Raw genomic sequence first — 16,428 nt, forward strand, 5'->3', positions numbered from 1 at the left:
AATGAAATACCACATCACACCCATTAAAATGGCTATTATTTTTTTAAAAAAGGAAAATAGCAAGTATTAGTGAGGATGTAAAGAAACAGGAACCCTCAATACATTGTGGTAATGTAAAATGGTACAACTGCTGTGGAAAAACAGTTTGGCAGTTCCTCAAAAAGTTAAACATAAAACTACCATATGACCTGGCAATCTCCAGTCTGTGCTTCATGTCTGCCTGCCTGCCAAGACTCCACTGTTTGCTATCTGGTAGGTTTTGAAGCAGGGATTCAAACAGATATCTGCACACCAATGTTCATAGCAATATTATTCACAATTGCCAAAAGGTGGAAGCAACCCAAGCATCCATCAACAGAGGAATGGCTAAACAAAATATGGTATGTATATACATACACACACACACACACACACATATATATAATGGAATACTATTCAGCCATAAAAAGGAATGAAGTTCTGATATATGCTACAACGTCAATGAACCTTGAAAATGTCATGTTAAGTGAAATAAGCCAGACACAAAAGGACAAATATTGTATGATCTCACTTATATGAAATAATTAGAATATGCAAATTAACAAGGCAGAAAATAGATTACAGGGTATCAGTGGCAGAGGGTAGAGGGTAGGTACAGTGTTTCTTTTTGGGGTGACAGAAAAATGTTGGCAATGGATGTGGTGATGGTAGCACAACATTGTGAATGTAATTAACTCCACTGAATTGTATACTTGAAAGTGGTTAAAACGGGAAACGTTATGCTGTGTGTATGTTACCACAGCAACAAAAAAATGTTTAAGTCTATTAAAATGTACACTCTTTCTTGTATTCCACAATGCAAGCTTAGATTGGTAAAACTTTTGACATTCCATTACTTGTATTCTCCATCAATTAGTATTTCATGATACCTGTGAATAAGTGAGTAGGGCAAATGTGGTAAAGTCTAATAAAAAGAGAACCATAAAAAAAAAATGTACCATAAAAGCCCAAGGTGGAAGCTGGACTATTATCAGCTCTGGCCCCACAACTGAATGTGGACACATGAGTCTCTTATTCCCTGGAAATAATACTTGGCTGAAATCACTCAGCTTCCTGTGGTTTTTCTGTCCCAAAATGTGCATATACATAACAGGAATCCACAGTGAAGCTCAACCTATTTCCCACTAAGACTGGCTTTAACTCAACCACCAGTCCCACAAACAGGGTAGAAACTTATTGGGGCAGGTGGGAAACCATGGACAGTACCAAAGTCGTGTGGGGAGAGACACCATCCCCTGGTATGGGCCTCCCATGATGAAAGAGGAAGAGAACAAGTACACTCAGGCTGTGTGGTTGTCAGTGTAATAGACTCCAGAAGCAGGGACAGAATATCAGAGAAGGCCAGGCCTGAATTTTCTTGGCCTGATAAGAGTTCAGTGAACTGAACCCACAACAAGGTCAGTGACAAGAAGTCTATGCAACTTGCCAAGACCAGGACAATGTGGAAGCAAAAGGAGAGAGGAAAGAAGCCCCTCCCTTTTGTCATTCTAGATGGGTCCATCTGCTTTGGGAAGTGGGAAAAGGATGTGGTCCTAAGCTGGCCTCCCCCCACCTCACCACCTCCTCCCAAAGCAAACTTACCCTGGCTAACCCCTCTGTCCAGACTGTTGGTGCTCTGCTGTGTTTCGCATTCCCAGTCCCAGCCAGTGTTTCGTGACTGTCTGCCTGCCAAGACCTCCATGGTTTGCTACCCAGGCTGACACAGCAAGCACTGAAATATGAGGGAGATCACACAAGCATCATCTCCATTTCCTCAACTAACCCAATGTGTGGCCTGAAGACAAGTCACCTAACTTGTGTGCCTCACTTTCTGTAATTTTAAAACGGGCATAACTCCCACCTCATTTCAAGCATAACTGCGAGGATAATAGCTGAAAAGAACCAATACTTTCTGAGCATTTAGTATGTGCCAGATAGCAGGCTAACTACTTTATAAGTCTCATTTAATCCTCACATACACAAAACACCACATGTAGTAGACACTACTATTAACTCCCATTTGCAGTTGATGAAGCCTAGGGTTAACAAAGTTGAGAGACTTACCCAAAGCCACACAACCAGTTGGAAAATCTAGTGCTAGACAAGCAAGAGTCAGCTATTAATACCAATTCTTTCCCAAACTGCCACTGAGTATCTTTTAGTTGTTAAGCTACTATCTACTGTTTTAAATACTTCATTTCATTTAATGTTTGTAACAATCCTATGAGGGGGGTACTTTTAAATGTAATTTAGTCAATTATTCGAGATATACATGCCAATAGTGAAAAATTTAAATGACACAGAAAGCTTGTTTTGTTTCCCTTTACTCCTTATCACCCCAGAATCATCTACCCCATGTAATCATTAATATTTTAATGGCAACCCTTCTGGAGACAGGTACTATTAATATTATTGTCTCCATCTCACAAAGCTGAGGATCACTGAAGTTAAATTTTCTCGAGGTTGGATAGCTGAAGAGTGGCAGAGCTGACATTCAAAACAGGGTCAGTCTGATTCCAAAGCCCACTACATTCCCCTGCCTCCCACGCAGTACACACTTTTTAAACATTGCCCATTTCCATTCACCATAGTAAAGAAGGAAAACTGTGCCCAACCCACAGCCTGTCCTACTCCTACACTCTCCCAACTAGATGGGGGAAAAAAGACAGGGCTGTCTAAAAACATCCCTGCCCCAAGAACACTAGCATTGCTTTAAATTCCTTTAAATTGAAGCTGCCATGGATAAGGCAAGATGTTCATCTTTAACTTCTTCATTACCCAAACAGGCTCATCTACCACCTTTGAAAACAAGGACCAGATGATAGGAGGAGGTTGAGCCTTGCCAACAGGAGATGCTGGGCTCCTTGTGTCAGCAGCAAAAGGAAGGAAGTGCCTTCAGGAGCCCTCATAAGTTCTGAGGCAAAGACAGCTCCCCTTAGAAAACAGTGCAGTGGAGGGCACCTCAGGAAGGCCCTGGTCCCAGAGCTGCAGGCTGGAGTCAGAATGTACCTTCAGAAGGCAGTTAAAACGAAGATTCCAACAAAGCCCTGATACAGGGTGGGTTTGCAGAGCTGCTCAAAAACTCCATCACAGTCTTTAGATCCCAAGGAACTCAGAATGTCTGCTCTGGCTTAGTCCCATCTGGACCCTCTAATAACCCATCTACTACCTGGATACCTAGATACCAGGGTTTTATCCCTATGGCCTCCCTACTCCTCCAAAATATAAAAATAAAAGTCCCTAGGACTGTATGGGAATACTTTTTCCTTAGTTAGGAGATGAAGGCTGCCCTTTCAAATTAGGTAAACTTTCACATTTTTGTACCATCAGTACACAAAAACATACTGACATACTGACCCTAAGGTGGTATGTGCCAGGATGGGGGTGGAGGCAGAGGAAAGGAACTGTAATATTGCTTTCTTTTGCAAGTCAAAGTCTGTTGAGTTCACAAATCTGGGTGGTTTTCTATTTCTCAGCATGAGCTACCAATGCTTGATTTAGCTTTTGAGCCCCAGCAGCCTCCATCACTATTACACAAGTACAGTCCCTGCAAAATGACTACTGGTTACCACTTTTAAAATGGTACTAAAACCTTCCTCACAGTATTACATGAGATGTCTTATAGGAAAGCACTTTGTAAAATAAAGAATTATTTACTGCTATTAATATGGATACCCAGCCTACATAGCAAACATAGAGGAAGTTTAATCCAGCCTACCCCACAATCCTAACCCATCCTCAAAGGGCTTGAAATCTATTGGGAGAAAAGAGTAACCAAAAACTGGGGAACAATTTTTTAAAACGCATAATTTAGCATTAAACTGTGCTGCAAACGATCTACATTGGGGAGATAATTGCACAGGATGGGCCTGGTACCTTATCTTCCTTCAATAAATAGTTGTTCAATTAATGAATGAGTTCAGGTGTGTTCCTTGAAAAACATCCCACCTTATTGCCCTAGATACCCTACTAATACCTTCAACATTCACAGAAAGTAATACCAACACCAAAGGCTCTGAAATCTATTCATTCATTCTACTGTTGCCCACATGTACCCCAAGAAAAGCACTTAAGCATTTGTAAAGAGCAGCCTCTAAGATGTGCTTTTTTAAAAAGCATGCACAGATCTTTGAATGAAGTGACCCAAAAAATAATATTTTATAATTCTAGAGGTTAAAAAAACAGCTCCCAAAAGAGCTCAATTATGGAGAACAAACAGAAACAAGCCACCCTGTGTTAACTACTTCCTTGCCTGCAACCCAAGGCACAATGGATGCTAAAAACAAATAATTTAGGCCAGACCACAGAGGCACAGATGTCAGTTGGTTTGGGGACATGACTGATGCATCCTGAGGCCTTAAAAAGAACAAGAGTTCTTAGAAACAAAGATCTGCACCTAAAAATCAGTAGGGTTGACTCTCTGGTCTTCAACCATAATTTTTAAAAGGCCCAGGAGTTTGTTAACTGACCTTGCTAAAACATTTTGGACAAAACTCCCATGCCTCCTCTTTCCTTCAACCCCCACCTCCACTGTTCCTGAGCTGTCTCCTTTTCCTGCCACCAGTCAGGGTGAACTTCATGAATTCAACAGCTTTTACCACCTTTATATTTGTTTTTCACTCAACCAGTCCTCCCTTCAAATGTCTCTGTTGTAAGAATTTCATCAATAACAACACTCTTTCATTCCCTGTCATGGAGATTCACGTCCTCAGTCACCTTGTCCCTCCATCTTTTTTATTTTAATCCTCTACATCTAGTCAATCACTTACTGTGCTGGTTTGAATGTATTATGTCCCCCAGAAAATGCCATATTCTTTGATGCAATCTTGTGGGGCAGACATATTAGTGGGGATTAAGTTGGAATGTTTGGATTAGGTTGTCATGGAAATGCGCCCCACCAAACTGTGGGTGATGACTCTGATTGGATAATTTCCATGGAAGTGTTACCCCACCCATTCAGGGTGGGTCTAAATTAAATCACTGGAGTTACATAAATGAGCTGACAAACAGAAGGAACTCAGTGCAGCTGAGAGTGACATTTTGAAGAGGAGCTATAGCCAAGAGGGACACTTTGAAGAACACACAGGAACTGAGAGAGGAGCTTCAGCTTACAGAGACATTCTGGAGGTGCCATTAAAAGCAGACTCGTGCTCCGGAGAAGCTAAGAGAGGACAAACACCCCAAGAGCAACTAAGAGTGACGTTTTTGAGGAACTGCAGCCTCAAGAGGTACATCCTGGGAGAAAGCCATTTTGAAACCAGAACTTTGGAGCAGACAACAGCCATGAGCCTTCCCAGCTAACAGAGGTCTTCCGTACGCCACTGGCCATCCTCCAGTGAAGGTACCCGATTGTTGATGTGTTACCTTGGGCACTTTATGGCCTTAAGACTTTAACTGTGTAATCAAATAAACTCCCTTTTATAAAAGTCAATCCATCTCTGGTGTTTTGCATTCCGGCAGCATTAGCAAATTAGAACACTTACCAACCAACCAATTTACCCAGGAGCTGGGTACAAAGAAGTGGAAGACATGATCACTGACCTTAGAGAACTCCCAATCTCAGCCATGGTTCTCTACAGGGAGATTAAACATTTATCAGAAAATGAGGCATCATAAATCAACATTTATTTCTAAAATTGAGGCTTGGGGGAGATGGGGAGAAAAAAGTTTCCCCAAGGAATTCAGTGATTGTGTCTATTTCCTTTCTCTCAAATTCCCACTATTGATCCCATTCCTGCATTCTCTCCTAATTTAAAAATGGACATTTCAGGGTCAGAAAACATTCCCACATTAAAGAGTGGCAGATCAAGAAAACCTGGAAAACAAGAGTCCTCACACCAGACCAAACTCCTACATCTAGCTTACACTACAAAGAAAGGCAATGTGCTCTCCTGCCAGGAGGCCAGGGGAATCCTCCAAAGGTATTTTTAAAGCCCTCCTCCCTTCAGGTTTTGATTGCTGGTTTGAAGAACAGATGACACTGAAAAGGCCAGAATGATTTCTTTAAATTAGTCAAGGTGAAAGTTTACATTACACAATAGATTCTCAAATACTACTCTTAAATTAAATATCTTAAATTAAATTCTCCTGAACTGTTAACTCCATGACGGCAAGTACTCTATTTTGTTCTTCGTTCACAACTGTATACCCAGAGCCTAGCACAGGCATTCAATAAATATTTGCCAAATAAATGACTAGATTTATTTCCTTTAGTTTTTCTGCAGCAACCATCCACCTACCTCCCATCAGCCTGACATCACAGCCAAACAAGATAATCAGCTCACAAATTATTATGACATGACAGTGGGTGTAAAGGGAGAAAAAGATGGACCAATGAGCTCTTATGAAACCCAGAGCCTATTTTTCTTGCCACCCTGCTGTGTAACAAACAAATCCCCATGGAACTGAAACAAGGAGGTAGATGGCCTCATGACAGTTTCTACCCAGAGGCAGACAGGAAATTAAAGATTGATAGAGGTGTGAACCAACTAGCATACCATTCGTTAACTCTCTAGAAATGTTGTGAGCATGCCAACTGAACAGTAGCACCCAGTGAACACAAAACTCTGCTCAAAATAGAGCTTGTTTCCTTCCTAGCTGACTGGAAATATCCAATTAGAGATGCATACCTTTGCTGCATTTGGAAGGGTGGACTGATCTCACATAAAATAAGCCTGAGGAAGTCAGAGCCATAGTAGTGAAGGGTTTGGTTCTGCTAATGGGGTGGGGGTGGGGGGGAGTGGAATTAGCCCTCCCAGACAACATGCTCCCAATCATCAGACAGTTCTTCTACATCTAGGATCCTACTGGCACCTGTCACTGGTCCCACCTGAAGCAAGGGGAGGCCCAAAGGGAAAAATGACTCAGAAAACATCTCACTGGCCTAGGGTCAGGTGGCATTTTTGAACTGCAAAAAAAGACAGCAAAGAGCTGAAACAGTTAAGTAGGGTCAGCCTAAGCATAACCAAACCTACAGTTCTTCCTCAGAAGAACTGGACTTAAAGACTCATTCCCATCTGTAATTTCACTATTTGAGTCAAAACGACAATCACAGAAGGAACATGAGTTTGCTCCTAACAGTAAGAAACACACAACCTGCTGTGCTCCATTTAGAACCCCCATCCCCTTTCCTGGGACAGGTCAGGATGAGAAGAGAAACTGACCACACCAGGGTACATCAGAGCCCTTTCATTCCCCAGGGCAAGTCAGCCCTGAACATTCATTTCCAATTTTTCCTTTCTAGAAATTGAAGGGATAGAATGAGATGATCTCCGAAGTCCCATCCTTTCAACTCTACAATTTTATGACCTACAGTCTCTTTCTCCTCATACTTAGTTTGTCATACAAGGAGTTTTAGTAGCACCTGGATACTTACAGTCCAAGTCTTGCCTCACCTCAGCTGTTGAGACTCCCAGGACATAGAAACAGATTTTGCATTAACAGGCAGGGCCTGCTCCAAATCCCAAAGTCTGGGCAACGAATTTTGGCAGGGAAGTTATGGCTGCATTCATACATATTTACACAGACCTACACAGGAGGGAACTTTCTGGAAGTGATGGCTGGATTTGGCCTCAGGTATAGGAATCTAGAGAAAACAATTTAAGTCCTCATTTTTTGTCCAGCTCATCAGGCAAAGGACATGTGCTCTATCTGTGTTTCTCTGGGATAGAACCATCTTGACCAGCTGATAAAACAACTAGGTGGCTTGCATATGCACACTCTGCAGAGCTTTAGGTTAGGGATCTAGGAGCAGAGAAAGCAACATCAGCTAGGGCAAGTGCCAAAGGAGACATGCTGTTGTATTATTTCAGTTACATGACTGGCATGATGTAAAATCACCCAGGGGTAGTTCCTGTAAGGAAATGACACTCCCTGCAGCACCATCTGTTCCTTTTTGTGTCTGGCATGATCTGTATTTTTAACCTCAGGTGTAACCTAGTCCACCTGTAAGAGCCCTCTGAGAGCTGTTCAAAAGAGCTTGCTTTCTCAAACTTACATTTTTACAGCACTCAACCCCTGTCCCTCCTACCTATCTTGCTGGTTGACTCTGTTCAGTAAGCAGAGTAGCAGAAGCCTCTTAACAGGTGCACAGAACCCTGGCATGGAATTTTTCACAAGGAACAGGAAAGCTTCTGAAAACTATAAATTACATTGATAAGGAAGCCTCTGTGGGGTTCATAGTAAAGTTCTCTCCATAAAACACAATGACTCAATTTAGAACAGAGGCTTCATGCTGAAACCCTCCCACCCTCCTTTTTTTAAGCAGCAGTACATGGGCACTGAATTCAGGCACTACTGTATCTGTGAACTCCAACCACTGTTTAAAGGTCTGGACCAAATATTTGGAAACAATGCTATTGGAGGGTTCAAACTTAATAAATACAGGATTTTTTTTTGTTTTTTTATGGTGGCAGCTCCTCTTGATTCCAGGCAACATCCTCAACACCACAGGACCAAGAGATTTTCCTACAATCTTATGTTTTCCCAAACTGCATAACCAAGTAGAATGGTAATTCCAAAGCAGAAATATGGATCCAGATTTTTAAAATATCTCAAGACATGAAAATATAATTCCACAAAAAAACTTGTGCAGGGTCCTTCATAGAAGCATTAGTCATAAAACCCAAAAAGTGGAAACAACCCAAATGTGGTATACCCATACAATGAGATATTATTTGAAAATAAAATGGAATGAAGTACTGATAACATGCTACAACATAGATAGATCTCAAAAACATTATGCTAAATGAGAGAAGTCAGTCACTGAAGTCCACGTATTATATGACTCCATTTATATGAAATGCCCAAATAGGCAAATCTATTGAGTCAGAAAGTAGATTGGGAATTGTCTAGGGTTGGGAATTGCACCAGAATGGGGAATTTCTTTCTGGGGTGACGAAAATGTTCTAAAGTTAGACCATAGTGATAGTTGCACAACTCCATAAATACACTAAAAACCACTAAATTTTACATTTTAAATGAGTGAATTTCCTGATACGTAAATTGTCTCAATAAACCTGTTTTTTTTTTTTTAAAAAAAAAAAGATACATAGACTACACTATATAAATGTCCCCCAAAATCTCCTTGAACAAAACTGGAAATCTAGGTGCATAAAGGAAGTAGCTGAATCACAGCACTTCTATTCCATGGAATATTATCAAGTTATTAAAAATAATCATAAAGACAATGTGTCATCAAGGGAAAATGCTTATGGTATAATGTAAAGTGAAAAAGAGCAGGATACAAAATAGAATGTACAGGGATTGCCAACTTAAAGATCAAAAAAAAATGAAATACATGGAAATGATTTTGTTATGGTAGTAAAATCATGTTGATTCTTCCCCCTTTATTTCCTAAATTTTTTGTATTGTTGTCCCAATGTATTGGCAAAAAATTCCCCTCAGCCTTTCCTCAGCCAGTTTGCCTAGATTATTACAATTTAAAATGCAAAATAAGCAGAACTACTATGTTCCCTTTTTCAAGTGAGGGGAAACATCCACCAGCTTAGTTTATAAAAGGCTCCCCTATCCCATTCCCAGAAGCCATTTCATTTTACTGGCTTTGACAGAAGCTGAAACCTAGTGTGGCCAAAGGAAACTTTGGTAAGGACAGTACATAAAGGACAATTCCACGCTCTAATCTTAAACTTCTGTGGGTGAAGGCAAGTTGGATTTGGAAAGATTAGACATTCCCCTGCCTTAAGAAAGGGTGATAAAAAAGGGGAGGCTGGGAAAGAGTCCTATTTGCATCTCTTCTCTGAAGTTTTATATCCAATCTCCAGCAACAGAAGAGATCCCAAATAATTTAATTTTTCAACCATAGTCGATCCTCTTTTGAGTAATAAAGAACTGTCAGTTACCACCTCTGCCATCTGCGCACCCACTGAGAACCCATTCCTGTCATCAAGAATCCCAAGCTAACTTCCCTCAAATCAGGTAAAGGGTCCCTGTCAATCAACCAGTAAATCATGTATGTGTATGGGGGGGTACATTCAAGGGCACATTTCTACCAGGTAATTTTAAGGACCTACTAACACTGGCTACAGTAACAGGAACTACATCTGTTTCTGCTTGAGAAAAACGCTTCAGTAATATCCTGTTTCTGGAGTACTGCATGAATTCTTGGCATGTAGCCTTCAGATGTTTCAAGAGTGGCTATTTTCCTTTTGGAGATGTAAGAGCCAGAGAAGGAGAATACATCACAGGCAACACCAAAGTCTGTGAAACCCATTTCCGTTCTCACTGCAGTTGCTGCTTTTCCTGCTGCTGCTATACCCAATACCTGCACAGAGACTCAACTGTCCCCAGCCCTGACAGTAGCACAGATGGCCCTTCATGGCTGAAGTGACCCAGCTCAGAATCACTGTGAGGTCTACCAGCAGAGTGGAGACTTCCTCACTCAGGTTAAGATCCAGAGGATGAGAGAGCTAATGGAGGAACCTGCTGGTTTCTAGGCCAAAGAACTAAGAGGGAAAGAAAAAGGACACGGTCACAGACACATGTGAGCACACCTACAGGTGCCAGACAGACTGCTGCTAAAACCTAAGTATTATAAGAGATACCTCTCTTTCTCCAGCACCTTGCTCTTTTCAGATAAAAGGTGTTCACAAGGAGATATAAATTTACAATCATCCAAGGGAACAACAGTCATTGCCTTGAATCCCAGGAAGGTGGGAGTGAACAGATCCTGATGATCAAGGATGATCACCCCAATGCTCACCTGACATTGCTTCAAGGGTCTCAGGTCTATGGCTGTTTTAGAACTGTTAGTAGCTTCAAATCTCCATCACAAAGTCCTCAGTCCCAACCTCCTTTACTCCCACAAGCATGGAAACAGCCCTCCCACATTACAGGTGATACTTCTCACTGCTCTAGTTTTCAAATTTCCTGTGATGTGGCCACATAATTTGAGAAAAAAAAATTTTTTAAATCAATCCACTAACTGAAATCTCACTATGATGGAATATGTAGGCGACTCCTAGATTGAAGTCATCTTGAGGAGAAATCAAGAGTAAGAGTCTCTATTATCACATATGCATTTTTACAATGCTCACCCTTAACCCAAGTGCCCTAATCCTCAGCACTCAATTCTGTGACAGAGGAATACTTTTCTAGCAAGGTCTTCCAAATTAAAAAATAAAATAAGTAAAAGACACAGGGCTCCTTCCTCTATTTTTCTTCTCCTCTTTCTCCCACTGCTTGAACATTAAACCACTGCCACAAGAAAATGTTCCCCAAAACAAGATTCCCTTTCCAGAGAGATAGAAAAATGAATCCTGCTTGTCAGCTTCAACTAGATCACATGTTGATTCAGGTCAGTAACACACTCCATGCATGGCAATTGCACGACCTGGCCCAGTGGATCTACAGACATTCAGGCATCTAAGTGGTCATTTCGGGCCTGAAAGTGGGCCCTACAGCCCTACAGCTGCCTCTCAGTGAATTCTCCCTCAGTAATTGAGAAACTAGAGGGGAAAGACAAGTGTCTGTGCTTTCTGGCGTTCCCTCATTGACGGCAAACAGTTCTGCTTTGGACATTCTCCCCAGTTAACCTCTATTCTGGTACTGAAATGAGGAAGATTATGTGACTAATTCTTTTTAAAGATACAGTAATTCTCCCAGCCCACAGATGATACTTCTAGCAACCTCTTGTCAGAAGAGCAAAGGATACAAAAAAAGAACAAAAGAAAAGGTTTGAAACAAAAGGCAAGTTTTAATTTGGGGAACAGAAAGGCAAAGAGGGAGGGAAACCATGCTTAATAGCTATAAACTTGAAAGATTTTACATTTAAGAAGCCAGGTGAATTATTATCTTTGGAAGGCACATATGTACGTGTGTGGAGGGGGAGGGTAGCTGTAGGAATTGCAGCCCCAGCAGTAGCAAAGAAAGAAATCCCCTGCCAGACGATACACCATTACATAAGAGCGCAAGGTCTATCACCACACAGTGAAGAAGGGCCAGGAAATAAGACAAAGTGCTGAGGTCTCTTCATCCGCCAGCCTGAATCCGTAACACCTCATTCTACCTTCCTTCCTCTTCTTTCTATCCGGTCAAATTCTGGGCTTTTAGAAGGTAGGCCATAGCAAATAGTCAAACTTTGTCGTTTGACAGTGGGTTTGCTCTAGGGTTTTAACACTGCAAGGCAGAAGCTGGGCAGGCCCGCTCTGAGCACCCAGGAACCTGCCCCCATCTAATTGTGGGTGAGGACTTGTTTTTCATAACCCATTTCAACAACAGTATCTAAAAAGTCACTTTGTGGACAGGAAGTTCTATCAGAGCTCATACCAGTACTATAACCTATTTAACTCACTGGGCGTAAGTTCCTTAAACAGCAAGTGGCCACCAATAAAAGCTAACAACATACACCAAAATAAACTGACTTAAGACTGTGAACTCCCTGAGGACACAGCTGGCTTCTGTTTATTCACTGTTGTATCCCCAATGCCTAGCACCGTGTCTGACACGCTTTCTATGTCATATAAACGTCTTTGAGTATTGAATGAAAGAATGAATAAATGAATGTTGTGCAAACATTCCATAAATGTGAACCTTGCAGAAAGAGATGAGGATGCTCACAATCTGAGGAACTGCCTGAAGTGTATGTTTTGAGAAGGTTCTACAGAGAATTCGGTTTCAATTTTACCAAAGGGTAAAAAAACTAGAAAAAGTATTATCTAGTGGTTAAGAGTGTGGGCTCTACCAAGAGCTACCTGTGTGACCTTGAGCATTTTACTTAACTTGTCTGGCCTTGGTCTCAACTGGAAAAAAATGGAGATGATAACAATATCTATCTCAAAAGTTTATTAAATGAGATCAAGAAAGTAAAGTTCGTAGCAAAAAGCCTGATAAACAGTAAGCCTTCAAGAATGTGTTCTTCTTATAGCTATTACTATTACTCCATTAACATATCCTTTACTGAGAAGTAGCCCCTCCCCATAACCCCGTGAAAATGTTCATTTCGGGTTAATATACACCTAGCTAAAAATGCAATGCCCAGCAAATTCAGAACTCAATGCCAAGCCCATGTCTCTATTAACCTCTAGTAGATGATAATTTTGGTGTAGAATTCCAAAAACAGAAAATGTGTGTGCGTGCATGCATCATTCAATCATGTTTGTGTGTATATATGTAATTTATGTACAGATGGATAAATGTACATGTACATGTTTGAGTGTGTGTGTATACACACACATATATATTTTTTAACCAGAGGAATGAAAACAGCAAGAAATGAACTCACCACTGTGAAGGGTAAAAAGACATTATCCACCTTTGTAGACCTGGAATGGGATTAAATACTTCAGGTTTAACTGAACTGGGTAATTTACTCACTGCACCTCTATACAGGATACACTCAACCCCAGTTAGCAAGAACAAAGCCAGGCATGCCGCCTGTCACCGACAGAAAATTCTGTGGCAACAAACAGGATTAGGCCTCTTTGCTGGGATGTGAACTTCCTCTACCCAGTCAATGACTTTATTTGGACACCTCTTTTCTCCTGATTCCCAGAACTACCTCTCCCTCCTTATCACTTTATAGGTAACTTTTTCCACTTCAGCAGCCTCACCCTCACAACCTTGCCGAAGGGTAAGACCTACACTAATATATGAAGTCTCTAAAAACCAGGAATAAAAAACGAAGTGTGTATGTGACTATGTATATATACATATATATATGTATACATATATATACACACATACACACATACACACACACACACACACACACAAAACACATAAACAGGAAGTGGTTTCGGTGAGTCTCAGACTATATAAGAAAAGTTTTGGAGATTAAAAGACCAGTGGAGGCGCGGAGGCTCCAAACAACACCTACACACGCACACGGGCTCCAAGATTTCCTGAGGAAATCCACCATCGCTAAACCAACCTTGCCCGAGAGTTAAAAATAATGATTTTTTTTTAATTAAAAAAAGAAGCCTGTGTCTACCTCCTCTCCTTCCTCCTCTCCACCTCCACTCAAAGTGTAGTTCCCACCCTTAACTTCCAGGGGGGCACCGCGACCCTGCACGCCCAGCGAGGCCGGTCTTGTCTCTCCTGGCTTTGCCCGGGCAGCGACGCGGGACGCTCACCACGTTTCCGGGCCTTCCGTTCCTCCTCCGGCCTCAACACAGCCCACGCCACCTCCCCGCAGTCCTGACCCGGCCGCCCCCCGGGCCCCGCGCCCGACCCGGCCACACCGCCACAGCTCCAGGCGGCGCCGCTCGCGGCCGGGCAGCCGGTGACAGCAAGGCCGGCGTGGGGAGCCGCTGGGAGCAGCTGACGCCGGCCCCGCGCCCCTGTCAGCGGGCCGGGCGCGCAAGTGACACAATGCTCGGCCCCCGCCGGCCCCGGCCGCGGTGACAACTCACCCGGAGAACCACGGAGCGACCTCCGGGAGGGGGGCGCTCACAGCTTCCGCGGCGCAGGGATCCGCTCGGCCGCTTGCGCGCGCCCGCAGCCCTCTCGGCTCTAGGCGAGGCCCCGCGTGTCCTTGTCTGGCTCGCGCTGACCGGCGCTGCGGGAGGAGAGGGAGGTGGGGGGCGAGGCTGTCGCCGGCTTCGGAGAATAGAACGCGGCGGCGGCGACAGCGGCCGTGGCGTACGCGTCACTGCCCCAGCTGTACCGCGCGGGCGGGGGGAAGGCCCCTCACAGACGGGGGGAGGGGAAGGGGCGGGGAAGAGGCGGGGCCGGGCGCGCACGCAACAAGCGCCGGCGTTGCGCTGCCGCGACCGCTCGGCTGCGACGCCTCGCGGGTAGACCAGCAGACAGCACGCACGCGCCCGCGTGGGAGGCGGGACTGTGGGCGTCTTAAAGAGACAGTACAACTGATAGGGGAAGCGGCGGTGGTATCGACTGGGATTGCACTGAGTTTGCACCGTGCTCCCCATTTCTTTTCCTGTTATTATTTGGTCTAAAATGCAAAGAATTGGATTGCTCTCAGGTTGCCTTATTACCTCTTGAATTAGCGTCTGAACTATCTCTGAGGCAGGCCATTATCTCCTTTTTAAGTAGAACTTCTCAAACTTTGGTGCATAGTCTACCAACTTCAAAATATCCCAGGAGCGGGTGTAAAAATGCAGATCCGGGGCCCCATGTCCAACCATTGTGATTCAATAAGGATGAGATCCGACTCCGGAATCTATTTTAACAAGCATGCCGAAGTGATTCTTCAGCACACCAAAAGCACACCACGGATCTCAAGTTGAGAAAACTGAAGTTCAGAAAAGCACCCGCACAGACGGGGCTACCTCGTTACTCTCCAAACTTTATTTCTCATCCTGGGGCTGTTTTCCAGAATGTACTATGAGCAGTTTGGGCACTGAAGAGCTACATCATTTATAGTTGCTTTCTCTGCTGCCCTAAAAAATAAGTCCTTGATTTATGTGCTTATAGGGCCTGTGGCTCCTTTAAGGTGATGACTTTGTGCCCAGGGTCTTGCATACTGCCTGTCACAGATATGCTTAATAAATTTTTAGGGGCTCCTAATTGAAAACAAGTGGACCTACAGCTTAAGTCAGGCAGGCCCCTGCGCCCAGCTTCCCTTAGGACAAAAATACAACCTCAGGGTCTCTCGCAAGGCCTAGTTCTGGTAGTTTCTCAGGAAAAGTGCAGTGAATTAACAGGGCCTGTCCTTGAGCTAGCTCAAAGGGCGAGCAGAGTGCCCCTCCCCTTCCCCTAGGCACACACACCCTCCCCTTCTGGGCCTCCCAGGACCCGCAGCCCGTGTGTTGCTACCTTTTCCTTTCTCTGCGTTCCCTCTTACTTGCCTTGCTGGGTCCAGGTTCACTGGAGAAGACGAACCCCCTTTCTTCCCCTTCCCTCTCCCCAGCTCTTACTTCTCATTTCCCCCCTTTACTGGGGCTACGGGGTTGAAAAGTAAACATCAGCCCTGCCTGGGTCTGCAGGGGAGCGCAGCAAAGGCCTGTGTGGGCGGCAGAACACCCCGGGCAGGCCCGAGGCTCAGGAAAGAAACAAGCGGGAAGGAAGCAAGGGAGAGGGTGGGGAAGGAATTTGAGAGGAGAAAAGAAGGGAAGAAAGCAGGCATTGAAGCTCAGGTCAGGTCATCAGTGGAGGCAGCTTGGTGTAATGGAAGATGGGGTGGGAGCCCTTGGCTTTGCATCCATGCAGCCTTGCTATTAACCCGCTAGGTGACTTTATGCAATATCCGCCTCCTCTCACATCTGGAAAATGGCTTCTTAGACCCTCTGCAGGTCTGTTACTCACTGATGTGTTATTGATGTGCTAGTTAGTACCTAAAAATCCTCTCCCCCAAACCTCAGTGTCCACAGAATGAAATTCAAACTCCTGAGTGCTCTCCACAGACGGGCCCAAATCCTCACCACCCTTCCACAAACCCCACACTTCAGCCACTCCACACCTCCTGCCAGTCTCTATCAAACCGCCACCTTT

At 43.7% G+C, this 16,428-nt stretch overlaps 1 protein-coding gene across 2 annotated transcripts in view; it reads right to left on the bottom strand.

Moving 5' to 3' along the window:
• SUSD6 (sushi domain containing 6) overlaps window positions 1-14,650 on the bottom strand; it is a 115,997-nt gene extending 101,347 nt beyond the window's left edge. Inside the window, exon 1 of one of the 2 annotated variants that reach the window (XM_037832434.1) lies at window positions 14,388-14,650. The gene's annotated coding sequence lies outside the window, so the exon portion shown is untranslated. Of the gene's footprint in view, window positions 1-14,108 lie in introns of both variants that reach the window. The other variant, XM_037832435.1, reaches the window with a different exon arrangement.
• Between the last annotated feature and the right edge of the window lie 1,778 nt (window positions 14,651-16,428).

Source organism: Choloepus didactylus, chromosome 4, assembly GCF_015220235.1.
Source record: "Choloepus didactylus isolate mChoDid1 chromosome 4, mChoDid1.pri, whole genome shotgun sequence".
Classification (NCBI taxonomy): domain Eukaryota; kingdom Metazoa; phylum Chordata; class Mammalia; order Pilosa; family Megalonychidae; genus Choloepus; species Choloepus didactylus.